This window comes from Pseudophryne corroboree, chromosome 11, assembly GCF_028390025.1.
Source record: "Pseudophryne corroboree isolate aPseCor3 chromosome 11, aPseCor3.hap2, whole genome shotgun sequence".
NCBI lineage: Eukaryota > Metazoa > Chordata > Amphibia > Anura > Myobatrachidae > Pseudophryne > Pseudophryne corroboree.
This window is the reverse complement of record NC_086454.1, coordinates 260,198,752-260,218,449: the sequence shown is the minus strand read 5'-3', so window position 1 is coordinate 260,218,449 and position 19,698 is coordinate 260,198,752. Positions and strand designations below refer to the sequence as shown.

The 19,698-nt window shown below is 46.3% G+C and overlaps 1 protein-coding gene across 1 annotated transcript in view; it reads right to left on the bottom strand.

Annotated features, from left to right (window-relative positions):
* Positions 1-19,358, bottom strand: part of LOC134968732 (inactive hydroxysteroid dehydrogenase-like protein 1) — a 215,007-nt gene extending 195,649 nt beyond the window's left edge. Inside the window, exon 1 of the mRNA XM_063944231.1 lies at positions 19,285-19,358. The gene's annotated coding sequence lies outside the window, so the exon portion shown is untranslated. The remainder of the gene's footprint in view (positions 1-19,284) is intronic.
* Positions 19,359-19,698: the final 340 nt, after the last annotated feature.

Genomic DNA, 19,698 nt, shown 5'->3' with positions numbered 1-19,698 from the left:
CACGTCCAGTGTTGGGAAGGTCAGGCATCGCAAACGACACAATTGGACTCTCCTTGTGGATTTGTGATTTCGAAGAACGCACAGTTCTTTGCTGTGCTTTTGCCAGCTTGAGTCTTTTCATTTTTCTAGCGAGAGGCTGAGTGCTTCCATCCTCATGTGAAGCTGAACCACTAGCCATGAACATAGGCCAGGGCCTCAGCCGTTCCTTGCCACTCCGTGTGGTAAATGGCATATTGGCAAGTTTACGCTTCTCCTCCGACAATTTTATTTTAGATTTTTGAGTCCTTTTTTTACTGATATTTTGTGTTTTGGATTTTACATGCTCTGTACTATGACATTGGGCATTGGCCTGGCAGACGACGTTGCTGGCATTTCATCGTCTCGGCCATGACTAGTGGCAGCAGCTTCAGCACGAGGTGGAAGTCGATCTTGATCTTTCCCTATTTTTGGAACCTCAACATTTTTGTTCTCCATATTTTAATAGGCACAACTAAAAGGCACCTCAGGTAAACAATGGAGATGGATGGATACTAGTATACTTATGGATGGACAAGCGACTGCCGACACAGAGGTAGCTACAGCCGTGGACTACCGTACTGCGTCTGCTGCTAATATAGACTGGATGATAATGAGATATAAAATATATATATATATCACTACTGCAGCCGGACAGGTATATATTATATAATGACGGACCTGCTGGACACTGTCAGCTCAGCACTGCAGACTCCTAAAGTAAGCTACTAGTAGTATCAAGAAGATAGAAAAAAAAAACAAAACACCACAGGTAGGTGGTATACAATTATGGATGGACGAGCGACTGCCGACACAGAGGTAGCTACAGCCGTGGACTACCGTACTGCGTCTGCTGCTAATATAGACTGGATGATAATGAGATATAAAATACATATATATCACTACTGCAGCCGGACAGGTATATATTATATAATGACGGACCTGCTGGACACTGTCAGCTCAGCACTGCAGACTCCTAAAGTAAGCTACTAGTATCAAGAAGATAGAAAAAAAAAAAAAACACCACGGGTAGGTGGTATACAATTATGGATGGACGAGCGACTGCCGACACAGAGGTAGCTACAGCCGTGGACTACCGTACTGCGTCTGCTGCTAATATAGACTGGATGATAATGATATAAAAAATATATATATATCACTACTGCAGCCGGACAGGTATATTATTTATTATTATTTATTACCAGTTATTTATATAGCGCACACATATTCCGTGGCGCTGTACAGAGAATATTTGCCCATTCACATCAGTCCCTGCCCCAGTGGAGCTTACAATCTATATTCCCTATCACATGTACACACAGACACATTCACGCTAGTGTTAATTTTGTTGGGAGCCAATTAACCTATCAGTATATTTTTGGATTGTGGGAGGAAACCGGAGTACCCGGAGGAAACCCACGCAAGTACGGGGAGAATATACAAACTCCGCACAGTTAGGGCCATGGTGGGAATCGAACCCATGACCTCAGTGCTGTGAGGCAGTAATGCTAACCATTACACCATCCGTACTGCCCTGTATATATTATATAATGACGGACCTGCTGGACAATGTTAGCTCAGCACTGCAGACTCCTAAAGTAAGCTACTAGTATCAAGAAGATAGAAAAAAAAAAAACACCACGGGTAGGTGGTATACAATTATGGATGGACGAGCGACTGCCGACACAGAGGTAGCTACAGCCGTGGACTACCGTACTGCGTCTGCTGCAGTGCTAATATAGACTGGATGATAATGATATAAAAAATATATATATATCACTACTGCAGCCGGACAGGTATATATTATATAATGACGGACCTGCTGGACACTGTCAGCAGAATGCGTTTATAGAATAAAAACACCACACGACGAGTGTTTAACTTTTTCAGGCAGACAATCACAATATACTGGTGGTCAGTGGTCACTGGTCAGTCACACTGGCAGTGGCACTCTGGCAGCAAAAGTGTACACTGTTAAAATATGTACTCCTGCTATAACTGCTCCCCAGTCTCCCCCACAATTAAGCTGTGTGAGCAGTGAGCACTCAGCACAGTCAGATATACAGTATTACATAGATGATGCAGCACACTGAGGGCACACTGAGGCTGAGCACAGATATGGTATGTGACTGTGTCACACTGTGTATCGTTTTTTTTCAGGCAGAGAACGGATTAATTAAACTGGTGGTCACTGGTCACACTATCAGCAAGTAGTACTCCTAATATGCTCCCCAAAATTAGTAAATCAAGTGTCTCTACTACTCTCTAGTCTACTCTAAACGGAGAGGACGCCAGCCACGTCCTCTCCCTATCAATCTCAATGCACGTGTGAAAATGGCGGCGACGCGCGGCTCCTTATATAGAATCCGAGTCTCGCGATAGAATCCGAGCCTCGCGAGAATCCGACAGCGGGATGACGACGTTCGGGCGCGCTCGGGTTAACCGAGCAAGGCGGGAAGATCCGAGTCTGCCTCGGACCCGTGTAAAAAGCGTGAAGTTCGGGGGGGTTCGGTTTCCGAGAAACCGAACCCGCTCATCACTACTTATCACTGGTTTATTACTTCCTTATGCCTTCTCCAGGTTAATACATCTGCCCCTGAATTTGAAATGGCAGGTGCCCCTTACTCTAGCTCCCTGGCGAGGACTGGTCTGCCTGGAACTAAAACAAAATTTGAAAATCCCTCTAAATATTAGCTACATAGTGGCTCACTGTTAATGTAAATTTGTTGTATGGTATGATGTACTTAATTAGCAATTCTTTTGGACTCACTGCAGGTTGAATCATATAGCTTTATAATCATAGAATACTCTGGGCGGGATGTATTAACAAACATCGCAGCCCATCGCAGAGATGCTAATCGCATATGTACTAACATATGCGATTAACATCGCAATGCGGTGACGGAGGCCCCCCGTGATACCTGTAAGGTGGTGTGCAGGGGGTCTCCGTCACTTCCTTGGGGTCGCCATCTCCTCCCAGCATGGCATGCATGCTGTCCGGGACGCCTCCTCCTCCTCCCTGCAGCCGGTAGGACCTCTGGCTGTGTTGCTAATGGGAGGAAGAGTTTAGCTTCCGGGACAAGCGCTGCGTGGTCAGAGGTATACCGGGGGGAGGGGGGTAGGCGTCAGCGGCGCTATACGGGAGCCGGCAGTAAGAAGCCACTAGGCTTCTATAGGGTATCGCCACTCTCAGGGGCGAAAAACGCGGTGACCAGGGGTTAGTACATATGAAAATGCGGTAAAACCCCCCAAAATGGGAGTTTTACCCATTTTCCCTTTAGTACATCCCGTCATGAGTCTTCACTGATGCTGTGATATTGTATGGCTGTATGGCTCAATCTTCTCTCGATGCATTGAATGTACCTGATTAGGGGTGGTCTTCAGTATGCCGACTGTCGGGATCCCGGCGCACAGTATACCGGCGCCGGAATACCGACACTTTTTCTCCCTCGTGGGGGTCCACGACCCCCCTGGAGGGAGAATAAAATAGCATGGCACGCGTAGCGTGCCACCGTGCCCGCAGCGTGGCGAGCGCAGTGAGCCCGCAAGGGGCTCATTTGCGCTCGCCACGCTGTCGGTATGCCGGCGGTCGGGCTCCTGGCGCCGGTATGCTGGTCGCTGGGAGCCCGGCCGCTGGCATACCATACTACACCCCCTGATGAGTTACCCTTCCCTTTTCCCTACTGTTTTTTATTTCTATGCCCTTTTTCCATCCTATGTCTGTGTAATATACTGTATTTGCCAAATACTAATAAAAATGTATATTTGAAAAAAAAAACAATGTTAATTTTTTGACACATGCCCTGGGCAAATCTCTAGTATTTCTGTAGTGATAACAGACCCTGACCTTCTCCCCTGTGCTAAAACACACTAAATGGAATGCACCACGGTGATGGGACTCACCTTCCCTTATCCCAGGATGTCAGAACAATGGTGCTGAGCTTAAGGGTGGCTGGTCGGTCCCCTAAGTCAGGGCAGCTGGCAGATATGGTTAAGGGTCATGAAACATAAATGATATCTAGAGACAATGGTCTGCCTACTAGTGTACCATATCACCAAGCTTTATCTACAATGTAGATAAGCCACCCATACAAATGCAGCTGCGCTAATCATTGCTGTGATGCATTTGCCTATGCACACACATTGTAGCAATGATTACACAGACCTGCTATTGCACAGTGCATTCCCTATGGATCGCGGATGCAACTAGTTGCATGTACACATAAATGGGCATGCTGGTTGTGCCTAGCAGTGACGTGCCCCTGGCGCCTAGCTAATTGCGGGTGTGAATCATCACAGCCACTATTAGCTGACTCGATATGTAGGTTTTATTATTACACCAACACTTAACAAGTAAACTAAGAAAATATTAAAACAAACACAGGATATTTAAAAATGAGGTCACAGCCAAATGTATAGATAAAATTTGTTTATTTAATTAATTATGGTGGCAGAAAAGCAGTGCTACCTCGGCCACAGCCCAGATAATATTTAAATAAATGGGGGCGTTAACTGCCTTGGGTACAGGGGTGCAAGTGGGCGGGTATGGGTGGGTACGGCGTACCCTTAAGAATTTAGCCGTACCCACGCCAACGGGCCGACGCTCGCTCCCACCGCTGCTGCATGAGGAGAGGAGAGCGCAGCCTGCGCCTCTCCTGCCCCTCATTGTCTTCAATTCAGCGCCGGCCCGTGAGCCAATCAGAGCTCGCGGACCAGCAGCCAAGGCTCCTGATTGGCTGCTGGGCCGCAAGCTTTGATTGGCTCACGGATCGGCGCTGAATTGAAGGTAGAGACCCGTACCGCCGCCAGAGATTGAGGGGCAGCAGAGGCGCACGCTGCGCTCTCCTCCCCTCACACACAATACAGCACATCAGCAGCGGTGAGCAGCAGGGGAAGGGGGGCATGTGTACCTGGCACTGCGGGGACATGTGTACCTGGCACTGGGGGCATATCTGGCACTGGGGAAACGTGTATCTGGCACTGGGGACATTTCTGTATCTGGCACTGGGGGCATCTCTGTGTCTGGCACTGGGAGCATATCTGCCACTGGGGGGACATGTGTATCTGGCAATGTGGGGCAATGTATATCTGACACAGTGGGGGCATTTGTGTATCTGGCACTGTGAGGCAATGTGTATCTGGCACTGTGAGGCAATGTGTATCTGGCACTGTGAGGCAATGTGTATCTGGCACTGTGAGGCAATGTGTATCTGGCACTCTGGGGGCATTTGTGTATCTGGTACTGTGGGGCAATGTATATCTGGCACTCTGGGGGCATTTGTGTATCTGGCACTGTGGGGCAATGTGTATCTGGCACTGTGGGGCAATGTGTATCTGGCACTCTGGGGGCATTTGTGTATCTGGCACTGTGGGGCAATGTGTATCTGGCACTGTGAGGCAATGTATATCTGGCACTGTGAGGCAATGTATATCTGGCACTCTGGGGGCATTTGTGTATCTGGCACTGTGGGGCAATGTGTATCTGGCACTGTGGGGCAATGTATATCTGGCACTCTGGGGGCAATGTGTATCTGGCACTGTGGGGCAATGTGTATCTGGCACTGTGGGGCAATGTGTATCTGGCACTGTGGGACAATGTGTATCTGGCACTGTGGGGCAATGTGTATCTGGCACTGTGGGGCAATGTGTATCTGGCACTGTGGGGCAATGTGTATCTGGCACTCTGGGGGCAATGTGTATCTGGCACTGTGGGGCAATGTATATCTGGCACTGTGGGGCAATGTATATCTGGCACTGTGAGGCAATGTATATCTGGCACTGTGGGGCAATGTGTATCTGGCACTGTGGGGCAATGTGTATCTGGCACTCTGGGGGCATTTGTGTATCTGGCACTGTGGGGCAATGTGTATCTGGCACTGTGAGGCAATGTATATCTGGCACTCTGGGGGCATTTGTGTATCTGGCACTGTGAGGCAATGTGTATCTGGCACTGTGAGGCAATGTGTATCTGGCACTCTGGGGGCATTTGTGTATCTGGCACTGTGGGGCAATGTATATCTGGCACTCTGGGGGCATTTGTGTATCTGGCACTGTGGGGCAATGTGTACCTGGCACTGTGGGGGCAATGTGTATCTGGCACTGTGGGGCAATGTGTATCTGGCACTGTGAGGCAATGTATATCTGGCACTCTGGGGGCATTTGTGTATCTGGCACTGTGGGGCAATGTGTATCTGGCACTGTGAGGCAATGTATATCTGGCACTTTGGGGGCATTTGTGTATCTGGCACTGTGGGGCAATGTGTACAGTATCTGGCACTGTGGGGCATTATGTATCTGGCACTGTGATGTAATGTATATCTAGCACTCTGGGGGCATTTGTGTATCTGGCATAGTGAGGCAATGTACATCTGGCACTGTGGGGCAATGTATATCTAGCACTGTGGGGCAACGTATATCTGGCACTGTGGGGCAACGTGTATGTGGCACTATTGGGGTCATATGTGTATCTGCCCTCCCCCCATATGTGTATCATGCTCCCATTTTCATTGGCTACGCCCATGTGGCATTTGGCCACACCCATTTTTGGGTGCGCGCACACAGTACCTATAAGACATTTGTTCTACTTGCAACAGTGCTTGGGTAGAACCACATTCTCTTAATTGGCCTAGTACTGGTCATCCCTAGGATGAAGACCAGGTCCGCCCCCAAGGTAGTGACCCATTCGCCACTCTCAAAGGGAAATGGCAGTCAAGTCCTGTTACTCCGAATAGGGCCACTAAAGAGCACTGCTTTCCGCCAAGTTGCACCTCCCCTGTCGGGGAAAAAAAAAAAAAAAGAGACATAAATACTCATGGACACTCACTCAGGTTAGAGGAGAGGAGATTCCGCACAATACGGCATAAAGGCTTTTTTACGGTAAGGACGATACGTGTTTGGAATTCCCTGCATGAGGGAGTTGTAATGGCTGACTCAGTCAACACCTTTAAGAATGGGTTAGATAAATTCCTAATGGATAAGGATATCCAGGGATACGGTGCATAGTCACGCACTATGGTTATTATAAAAAAGAGGGGTAAAATGTAACGGCAGTCATCAACTTCAGTCAAAATTTTATACAAAATAATAGTGCATAGGAGACCACAAATAGGTTGAACTCGATGGACAATTGTCTTTTTTCAACCTTAGATACTATGTTACTATGTTACTGTACAGTCCAACAAAAATATAAAAGGAATTTAATACAAACCAAACATGCACTGTATGCAAAAGAGCATTGTTTGTTTCATGGGTTAACCTGTACTAGCTTCAGGTGCAGAGCCTTTTCCCAGCTGCTTTCAGCTAGCCATATCACACTGTCACTGGTTTGGTCACACTTTAGCATGAAAGTTCCCAAACACCTGGATAAGTAAGGCTATACTGATGCCGGAGGGCTAAGTGAGTGGTGAGATCCACATTGAGTAACAACAAGGGCCCTCATTCCGAGTTGTTCGCTTGCAAGGCGATTTTAGCAGAGTTACACACGCTAAGCCGCCGCCTACTGGGAGCGAATCTTAGCTTCTTAAAATTGCGAACGATGTATTCGCAATATTGCGATTACAAACTACTTAGCAGTTTCTGAGTAGCTTCAACCTTACTCGGCATCTGCGATCAGTTCAGTGCTTGTCGTTCCTGGTTTGACGTCACAAACACACCCAGCGTTCGCCCAGACACTCCTCCGTTTCTCCAGCCACTCCCGCGTTTTTTCCGGAAACGGTAGCGTTTTTATCCACACGCCCATAAAACGCAGTGTTTCCGCCCAGTAACACCCATTTCCTGTCAATCACACTAGGATCGCCGGAGCGAAGAAAAAGCCGTGAGTAAAAATGCTATCTTCATAGCAAAATTACTTGGCGCAGTCGCAGTGCGAACATTGCGCATGCGTACTAAGCAGAAAAACGCTGCGATGCGAAGAAAAATACAGTGCGAACGACTCGGAATGAGGGCCAATATAAATAATCATATCAGTGCTTTTATTGTTTCACACAGTTTAAGCCAGAAACTCCACCTTCCTCAGTTCATCATTACAGCATGATACAGCTCATCCCACTGGGACATGATCCAAAGGACCCATACATTAGGTGTAATCAGAAGGTAATAAGACATAATAACCAGAGATATAACAATAAACAATATATATATATATATATATATATATATATATATATATAGTACAATACTGCTACAAAATCACCATGCATAAAATTCGATAAGTACAGTGGTGCAAGTAGAAAAAATGTCTTATAGAAAAGTGGGTGTGACCAAATATCACATGGGGCGTGGACAATGAAAATGGAGCGTAATACACATATGGGGGGAGGGGCAGATACACATATGACCCCAATAGTGCCAGATACATAATGCCCCACAGTGCCAGATATACATTGCCCCACAGTGCGAGATATACATTGCCCCACAGTGCCAGATATACCTTGCCCCACAGTGCCAGATACACACTGCCCCATAGTGCCAGATACACAAATGCCCCCAGAGTGCCAGATATACATTGCCTCACAGTGCCAGATACAGAAATGCCCCCACAGTGCCAGATACACATGTCCATGCAGTGCCAGATACACATGTCCCCCCAGGAACAGATATGCCCTCAGTGTCAGATATGCCCCCAGTGCCAGATACACATGTCCCTTCCAGTGCCAGATATGCCCCCAGTGCCAGATACACATGTCCCCCCAGTGCCAGATATGCCCTCAGTGCCAGATATGCCCCCAGTGCCAGATACCCATGTCCCCACAGTGCCAGATATGCCCCCAGTGCCAGATACACATGTCCCCCCCAGTGCCAGATATGCCCTCAGTGTCAGATATGCCCACAGTGCCAGATACACATGTCCCCCGCAGTGCCAGATATGCCCCCAGTGAAAGATACACATGTCCCCCCCAGTGCCAGATATCCCCCAGTGCCAGATACACATCCCCCAGTGCCAGATATGCCCTCAGTGCCAGATACACATGTCCCCGCAGTGCCAGATATGCCCCCAGTGCCAGATACACATGTCCCTCCCAGTGCCAGATATACCCACAGTGCCAGATACACATGTCCCCCCAAGTGCCAGATATGCCCTCAGTGCCAGATATGCCCCCAGTGCCAGATACCCATGTCCCCGCAGTGCCAGATATGCCAGCACTGCCAGATACACATGCCCCCGCAGTGCCAGATATGCCCACAGTGCCAGATACACGTCCCCCCAGTGCCAGATATGCCCCCAGTGCCAGATATGCCCCCAGTGCCAGGTATACATGCCCCCTCCCCTTCCCCTGCTGCTCACCGCTGCTGCAGCTGTCCTATTGTCGAAGTCAAAAATATTACATAGAGAGAACATCCAAACTCCACACATTATGAGTTGCTATGCTTGCGAATACGCACAGCAATATATGGTAACATACGCATTTACACAGACATGCCACAAAGAGATATTCAACACATATTTCATACAGCACATAAATGAAACATGTCAAGCACCAGACATTATAAGGTTTTAAATTATACAGGTTGAGTATCCCTTATCCAAAATGCTTGGGACCAGAGGAATTTTGGATATGGGATTTTTCCGTATTTTGGAATAATTGCATACCATAATGAGATATTATGGTGATGGGACCTAAATCTAAGCACAGAATGCATTTATGTTACATATACACCTTATACACACAGCCTGAAGGTAATTTTAGCCAATATTTTTTATAACTTTGTGCATTAAACAAAGTGTTTGTACATTCACACAAATCATTTATGTTTCATATACACCTTATACACACAGCCTGAAGGTCATTTAATACAATATTTTTAATAACTTTGAGTATTAAACAAAGTTTGTGTACATTGAGCCATCAAAAAACAAAAGTTTCACTATCTTAGTCTCACTCAAAAAAGTCTGTATTTCGGAATATTCCGTATTTCGGAATATTTGGATATGGGATACTCAACCTGTATAATGGAGTATAACGTCATGTATGTGTATTGTTGGAGCGGAGCAAAATGGACATGTCGTGCTTGGGGTCAAAATGATCGGAGGAATTTGTATGTTAATTTGATAGCCATGAGTAGGTTGTAGCACATTGCAATGAGTAGTTATGATTAAATGTATGAAAGCTAAAGTCACTCTTATTAGAACAATGAACTTCCTGGAAGACAGCATGCTTGCAGAAAGGAACCAGTGGCTATCCCTTGTAATTACACCATCAAGGCTGGACGTTGCTTGCATATGAACTGACCAATGACTCATCATGAATGAGAAAGTTCCCTCCCCTGGACCAATAGCGGAAGACATGTACTCCCACAACATACACAGTGTATAGCTGATCCCAGAAACAAGAAGTTCTGTTTTTGCTGGGTGCTGTTCGAGATGCTGTCTGTCCAGTTGCTGTTTGTTTTTGCTGAGAGAGAGAGAGATATGGAGCGGAGGGTGCATTGAGCAAATATATGGTGATGTTTTGCTGGCTGTAATGGATTAGTTTGTAACAACTGCTTCCTGTGTAAATTGTAACCATGTAACTATATATATATATATATATATATATATATATATATACTGTACATGTGATATATTGTATACGTATCCTTTTAATATCAAATATATACATCAATGAGCATTGGAACTCATAAATGTGTGCGTGTACTTGTTTTCTCTTAAGGGATGTAGTGTTTGCGACGTACAGCAAACTTTTAACGTATATGGTAATAAGATGCGCCTTGCGTCCGCAACATATATTAGCGCTGGCATTTTAAATATTTATTAGAAATAAATCTGACTCTGACACAGTGTGTGTGTGAGGGGAGGAGAGCGCAGACTGCGCCTCTCCTGTCCCTCAGTCAGTGTGAGTGTATTTCTTCAATTCAGCGCTGATCCGTGAGCCAATCAAAGCTCGCGGTCCGGCAGCCTTGGCTGCCTGTCAACAAGCTCTGATTGGTTCATGGGCTGGCGCTAAATTGAAGGAAGACACTGAGGGGCAGGAGAGCGAACGCTGCGCTCTCCTCCCCTCATGCAGCGGTGGTGATCAGCGGAGGGAGCGAGCGGCGAGTAGCGTCGGCACCCGCCCACTTGCACCACTGAATAAGTATCAATACACCCATGCAATAATGCTAAAGGCTGCATGTTAAACTTATTGTACTGTTATAAGTTACAAAGGTAACAAATCTATAAATATTGTGAACTGCAGGTGTAATGCATAAAACTGACTGCAATATAAGGGCAGATCTTCAAAAGTGCAATCCACTCATATAAAAACACATATCAAAACCCACTTTATTAAAGCATTTCAGCTCTCATTCTAACCCACGGGCAGTTAAACTGCTTAGTGTGCACTTCTGCTTCCTACACACAATGTCCCCTCTCCTTCACTGCCCACCCCAGACTCTGTTTCTCCCCCCATGTTTGTCTCATCCTTGGATTCTGTCTCTATTCTCTGGGTCTGTCACCATCTTTGTGTCAGGGCAGGTGGTGTTTGTGGATCCGTTGGACTCCGTCCAACCGAAGGAGCAGACGCCCCTGAGTGCTGGAAACAAGGAGGATGAAGGTAATTCCTTTGCATATATTTATTGAGGACAACAGATATGAATAAGACTGCAGGGCGCTGGGGCTAATTAGTTCAGGACTGGTAAACTGCTGGGAAGTGAGTCACTGAGTGATAGGAAGCCGAGGTTGTATAACTGTGAAGGATGTTCGTAGGTTGATATAAGGATGAGCCTGAAGAATTGTGAAGACGAGTTAGTAGAATGATGCGATGGCAAGGTTGAAGAGCTGTGAAGGCTGGTTGCTGGAGGGTATGAAGGCGAGGAGGAAGAACTGAGAAAACTGGATGCTGGATGATTTGAAGACGTGGATGAAGAACTGAGAAAACTGGATGCTGGATGATTTGAAGACGTGGATGAAGAACTGTGAAAACTGGATGCTGGATGATTTGAAGACATGGATAAAGAACTGAGAAAACTGGGTGCTGGATGATATGAAGACGTGGATGAAGAACTGGGAAAACTGGTTGCTGGATGATTTGAAGACGTGGATGAAGAACTGAGAAAACTGGGTGCTGGATATTTGAAGACGTGGATGAAGAACTGAGAAAACTGGACACTGGCGAACCACCACTGGGATCCTGCGGAATCCGAAGGCACCAGTGGGAGAGCAGGCGACCGTGACCGCACACGGAAGTGCTGGCGGGCGTTGTACGGCGAGACGCCGCAGCGGTAAGTGCCGCGGCTTGACAGTCCCCCCCCCCCTTTGAGGGTGGTCTCAGAACACCTTCGAGCTTTGTTGGGATTTTTGGAGTGGAAGTCTTGGATTAATCTTGGAGCATGGACATCCTCACCAAACACCCAAGACCTCTCTTCGAGCCCATACCCCTTCCAGTTGAAGAGATACTGAAGATGCCCATAACAATGACGAGAGTACAGAATTTCTTTAACCTCAAATTCTTTGTCTTGTAAACTGTGAATCTTAGGAGATTTAGGCAAAGCTGCACGAAATTTGTTGAGAATCAAGGGCTTCAGGAGTGATATTTGAAAGGCATTTCATATTTTGAAGGAAGACGGCAGTTTGACTTTGTAGGACACAGGGTTAAGCACTTTTAATATAGGAAATGGGCCAATGTACCTGGGCGCAAACTTCATGGAGGGTACCTTAAACTTGAGATTACGAGTCGTTATTCAGACTTGGTCTCCCACCTTGTAACTGGGAACTGCCTTTTTAGTTTTAACTAATAACTTGCGTACCTGAGTCCAAACTTTGGAAAGTTGCTTGAGGACTAAATCAGCCGCTGGAACTTCTTGAGTCGGAAGAGGTTGAAATTCCGGCACTCGCGGATGAAAACCACAGTTTACATAGAATGGCGTGGATTCAGAAGAAGAATGGAAGAGATTATTATGAGCGAACTCTGTCAGCGGAAGATAGTCCAACCAATCATCTTGTGATGATGAAATATATAGACGAAGGATGGTCTCCAGGTTCTGATTTACACGTTCTGTCTGTCCATCCTATTGTGGAACATATGCTGAGGAATGATTTAGTTTGATGCCTAGGGAAAAACAAAGTGCCTTCCAAAATTTGGCCACAAATTGCATGCCCCGATCTGACACAATCTCCAGAGGAAGACCATGCAGCTTAAAGATCTCAGAGATAAATAATTTGGGAAGCACTGGGGCCGAGGGCAGTCTGGGTAAAGGAATGAAATACGCCATTTTAGAAAATCTATCCACCACTACCCAGATGGTATTTTGCCCTTTTGACAGGGGGTAACTCGGCTATAAAATCCATCGAGATATGAGTCCAAGGTTTTTCGGGTATGGACAGCGGATGTAGCAAACCTGGTGGTGGGCACTTGAAGTTTTTGTGTTGGGCGCATTTGGAACAAGCGGCTACAAACTCTAAGGCGTGGCCACCAATAAGATCGCTGAATGAATTCAAGAGTCTTGCCAGTCCCAGGGTGACCCATAAAAGATGAAGCATTAGCCCAGGTCAATAGTCATTTCCGGAGATTTGGGGCAACAAATGTTTTCCCATGCGGAGGTACAGGAACTGAAGAAATCTGAGTCGTTAAGAAAGATGTTGGACTTACAATAGCTTGTTCACCTTTTAGATCATTGGCTTCAGAAGAATTGAAGGAGCGGGAGAGGGCATCCGCTTTCTTATTCAAGGATCCAGGACAATAAGTGAGCTTGAAGTTAAACCGGGTAAAAAAGAGAGCCCATCTTGCCTGTCGCGGATTGAGACACTGAGCTGTCTGAAGATACAGTAGATTTTTATGATCGGTGTATACAGTAATGGGGTGTTGAACTCCTTCTAAGATATCTCCATTCCTCGAATGCCAATTTAATGGCTAGTAATTCCTGTTCCCCTATGGCATAGTTTCGTTCAGCAGGCAAGAATCTTCAAGAGAAATAACCGCAAGGATGGATCTTCTTGTCCTCTTAAACTTGGGATAAGACAGCCCTAACTGCCTCTGTGGACGCATCCACTTCCACAAAAAACGGACGACTAAGGTCAGGTTGACGAAGAATGGGAGTGGACGTGAAAGCTTGCTTCAAATCGAGGAAGGCTTTAGTAGGGGTCAAATTCGAGGGATCCGCTCCTTTACGCATTAAGGCTGTGATGGGTGCAACCAAGGTGGAGTAGCCCTTAATAAACTTCCTGTAGAAGTTGGCGAAGCCAAGGAAGCGTTGAATGCCTTTGAGGGACGTGGGAGCTGACCAGTCACAAATTGCTGGAACTTTGGCAGGATCCATTCAAAGCTCCGATCCTGAAATGATGAAACCCAAAAAGGGAATGGATGTTAGCTCGAAGGTACATTTCTCCAATTTGCAGAATAAACGATTCTTCCTCAGGCAAGCTAAAACTTCCTTAACTTGGAGAAGATGAGACTCTAGATCTTTGTAGAATATTAGGATATCATCCAAGTACACCACCAAGCAATTATAGAGATGGTCCCGAAAAAGTTACTTCACATAACTCTGGAAAACGGCTGGGGCATTACAGAGACCAAACGGCATCATGAGTGTACTCGTAATGCCCATCCCGGGTATTAAAAGCCATTTTCCATTCATCCCCTGCTCGGATTCTAATCAAATTATAAGCGCCTCGGAGATCAAGTTTAGTAAAAACGATGGCCCCCTTCACTCGATTGAACAACCCAGGAATCAACGGAAGTGGATACTGTTTTTTGATGGTGATCTCATTGAGAACCCGGTAGTCAATGCATGGTCGCAGGCCTCCATCCTTTTTCTTGACAAAAAAAATCATGCTCCTGCAGGAGATGATGACGGTCTAATAAACCCTTTGGCCAAATTCTCTTGTATGTAATCAGCTGTAGCTTGAGTCTCAGGGATTGACAACGGGTAAATTCGACCCCTGGGAGGAGTCCTGCCTGGCATCAAATCAATCGGGCAATCCCATTCTCGGTGAGGTGGTAAAGTATCTGCCCCTTGTTTACTGAAGACGTCCCGGTAAGACTGGTAAACTGTGGGTAATTCAGACATGAAGCGAACAAAGTGGTTTAACTGAGGCCAAACAAGTGTTGGTGCAGGATTCTCCAGAGGATTGGATCTCCATAGTTCGCCAGCAAAGTCTCGGATTATGTTTTTGTAACCTAGGTAGTCCAATAATTACGCCATGAGAGGCTTTGGGAATCACGAGGAAAGAGATGTATTCAGAGTGTAATACACCTATTTTCATTCTAAGATAGGTAGTTTGAGAGGTGATGATACCTTCAGGAATTCGACTCCCGTCCACCGCCGTAACAACGATTGCCTGTTCCAAGGACACAGTCCAAATCTTAAATTGCTGGACGAAGGTGGAAGAAATGAAGTTCTCCGCTGTTCCGGAGTCTAATAGAGCTGAAACTAAGAGGACAGAAGATGGAACTTCCAAATAAACGGGCAAGGTTGGCTCCTTTCCAGTACGTGATTCCAAGGTAACTCCTAGCTTAACCTCTCTGGAGTTAGCTAGGAGCGGGAGTTTTCCGGCCGAAGTTTGCAGGACTTCACAAAGTGATCTGAAGAACCGCAATACATACAGAGGTTGCGCTGGCGGCGACGAGAACGTTCTTCCTCCGAAAGCCAAGAGCGACCGATTTGCACTGGCTCTTCAGTTGCTGAAACGGATGAAGACGATGAGGTCTTAACCGCAAACGAAGACTTGGACGTTCGAGTTTGGATTTCTCCAGACAACGTTCCCTATACCGCAAATCCAGTTTGTTGCATATAGAAATCAGATCATCCAGTTTCGTGGGCACATCCCGAACCGTCAAGTCGTCCTTAATCCTGTCTGAAAGGCCGTTCCAAAAGGCAGCAATTAAGGCCTCCTCATTCCACTTCAATTCAGAAGATAAAGTACGGAACTGAATCACATACTGACTGACAGGACGTGAGCCCTGCCGAAGACGAAGGATCTCAAGAGACGCTGAGGTGGTTCGGCCTGGCTCGTCGAAGATCTTCCTGAAAGAAGAAACAGTCAGTATAATTGAAGAGAATTGGGTCACCTCTCTCCCAAAGCGGAGACGCCCACTCCAACGCTTGACCAGTGAGGAGAGAAATTATATACAGTATGTGATCTTGGTGCGGGCCGATGGAAAATTAGCCAGCTGGAGCTCAAACTGGATTTCACACTGGTTAAGGAATCCTCTACAAAGTTTTGGAGGGCCATAAAACTTGCTAGGTGGTGGTAGCTGCAGTCGAGATGTTGAGACTGTCGCCGGAGAAACCACTGCAGAGGAAGAAGCTACCGGAGCCGGGGACTGTGGGGCCCTAATGACCGCGTGAAGAGCCTCTAACCGATCTGACATAGTTTGCATGAATTGCACAATTTGCGACTAAGTGAACTCCTGAATCGACAAGCGTGAGAGAATGTGGGCCGTAGCATCGCCCCCAGAGGCCTAATCGCCTGACGGATCCATGTGGCCAGTGCTTACTGTCAGGGCAGGTGGTGTTTGTGGATCCGTTGGACTCAGTCCAACCGAAGGAGCAGATGCCCCTGAGTGCTGGAAACAAGGAGGACGAAGGTAATTCCTTTTCATATATTTATTGAGGACAACAGATATGAATGAGACTGCAGGGCGCTGGGGCTAATTAGTTCAGGACTGGGAAACTGCTGGGAAGCGAGTCACTGAGTGATAGGAAGCAGAGGTTGTAAAACTGAAGATTTTCGTAGGTTGATATAAGGACGACACTGAAGAACTGTGAAGACGAGTTAGTAGAATGATGTGATGGCAAAGTTGAAGAGCTGTGAAGGCTGGTTGCTGGAGGGTATGAAGGCGAGGAGGAAGAACTGAGAAAACTGGATGCTGGATGATTTGAAGATGTGGATGAAGAACTGAGAAAACTGGGTGCTGGATGATTTGAAGACGTGGATGAAGAACTGGGAAAACTGGTTGCTGGATGATTTGAAGACGTGGATGAAGTACTGAGAAAACTGGGTGCTGGATGATTTGAAGATGTGGATGAAGAACTGAGAAAACTGGACACTGGCTAACCACCACGGGGATCCTGCGGAATCCGAAGGCATCGGTGGGATACAACCGTGACCGCACACAGAAGTGCTGGCGGGCGTTGTACGGCGAGAGTCGGTAGAGGACTCGGAGAGCCAGACGGAACCAATTAACCGGAGATACACAGAACAAGTTGAGGGAGCACAGAGCTGAGGCACAGAGTAACTACAACAAAGCACTGGCACATAATGCAAAAATCCCAGCCTACTTATAGGCAGCAGGGGATCAGGATTGGCTGTCACTCACCCATCACGCTCATTGGTGCTGCACTTTGGTCTCCAACATGGCCACCCCCATACTGCAACACAGGGAAGCTAGGCCACTAGGTCCTCCCTCCAGGAAGCAGTCACTCCCGCCGCCGACCGCGCCGCACTCCCCGCAGGCCAGCGCCGCAGCCAGCCGACCGGACCCGGACGGACCCGCCGCCGCAGTGGTAAGTGCCGTGGCTTGACACTTTGTGGGAGTCTTTGTTTCCAACCTTGTTGTCTGTTCTGTGTATGTTTCCCACTGTACCACTTCCCATCTATTTCCTTCCTTTTTTTCCTCTTCTGACCTCACATCCTACTGTCCACTTGCACCACACCACCTTTCTCCTCATCTTCCACTTATTCACTCGTCGCAGTTTTCTTTCGTGCTCTTCTGGTCAATGGGACAGGCAAAAACCAGTGTGGGTGGCTCCAAACCAGAAGCCTCATTGTCAAACAGAAGCGCAACTCTGTAAGTACAGTTTTCTGCTGAGTGTTTCAAGAAGAAACTTTTGACCTATGGGAAGATGGAAAACAAAATAGAGACTCTACATGGCCATGATGGAGAAGCTTTTAGAACTACTGCCATAGTGGATTGGTCCATTCTTCCCAAAAGATCATGGCACTCTTCATCTGAAATACTCTCAATGCTGTAAACATTCTGTTTGGTGCCTGTCCTGGTCTCTACCAACATACACCAAGGTTAACCTTGTGGAAACTATGGATCCTGAAGAAAAAAGAACACTACTTGTACTAAAATATTAGCAGGTGTTAAAAAAGAAAAAGGTTACAAGCTATAACAAATAAATCTGACAAAGACAGAAGGAGCTGGGAAGCACAGGTGATGGTTTAAAGGGGGGTTTTAGGAGAAGGGGTAACTGGGAGGAAGAAAGATGACAATCTGTATCATGGACACTTTGAGTGTTAGGTTATATTTAGACACCATGTAGAAGTAGCAGAGACACCGTTCATCAAACACTTAACACAGTGCTAGAGAAGGGTGGAGATCAGAGGACAGAGGTAGTTTCACCAAGAAAAATGGAGATAATAGATTTAGCAAGAAAAAAGGGAACACTGAGTTCATCTGAGGGTGAGAATAGCACCTTGTAGGATTTCAGACGTGTGGTAGTGGAGAACAGGATGTACCTGATATAGAGATGCCGCAGAAGTAATTGGTTATTTAGGAAGTGAATCAGGAGACTATGGACCTGATACAGAGATGTATGATGCGGAACTATGTTTTACCAATGTGCATGTGCTGTAGTGTCAGTCACAGAGAGGACTTATTCTTATAGTGATTGACAGTTTGTGGGAGATAACGGAGGAGTGGCAACTGAAACGCTGGCATGTCGTGATCGTTTATGGAGCATGTCACAGTTTGCTACTACAATCCCATATGCAGTTACAATGGCTCCAGCGTCTTACTTTCAGTGGCCATGCTGTACAATCGAAGAGTTGCTAATATGGTCGATGTTCACCCCATGTTTGCGTCTTTGTATGCAAATGCCAGATCTGAGATGACTATTATGGGTGTCTCTATACAACTCCCAGCTTCTGCGACATTAGCATATTTTTGCACAGCTGCTGCTTACAAATGATCAGTTGCAAATGTGTTTGTATACATCTCTGAATCATTCCCAATGTCATTAAGGCCATCAGTGTGTCGAAAAAGGTTACACTTACTAAATTATTGATGGGTGTTGTCACAGCAACCCGCCCCAGCATGTGCTCAGATACGCCAATCTGATGCAGGTAGGCGGTCGTGACGTGGGTGTTTCTCAAGCTGCCACCACGAAGAGTATTAGAATAGTGCTCTTGCGTTAGCCAGACACTTATCAATCACTTCATAAGACACTTATTAAATGACACTTACAAAATCCACAGTTATTACATACATGTTGCACAGTTTTAGAATTTAAAAATATCTCCAGATTTAAGTTTAAAAGAAAAACAATGGTAAATAAACAAGCTATAAATTGATGACATTGATTTCAAGTAAATAAGGAATAAAATTAAAAAAACCTAAATAGTCTTACTGTGAGGTTTTAGGATAATCTGAGTGGGAAGACCACAGGAATAGAAGATGGTACCACTCCTAGCACACAGCTACTCACTTGAAGAGTAAACACTAGCTTCAGTTAAAACAGGCACATTTATCTGTCCTAACAACTGCTCATGACACACACCCACCCTTGTAGATTTTAACCCTTCCAAAATCAGAATTGTTTGTAGTTAGGTTTCTGAAGGGTTTGTGTACCCATAACCCCTGGGGTTTCCCTGTCCAATAAGCAGGAGCTCTAGAGAATTTATAACCTTTGTCAGGCTTATGCATGGTTTACGACCTGCTGAGCCCTAGCAAGGAATCTCAGTCCCCCCCCCCCCCCCCCCCCCCCCCACTTGTCCTGTTCTTTGAACAGGAATTTGTGTGGAGGGAAGTGTAATTTAAATTT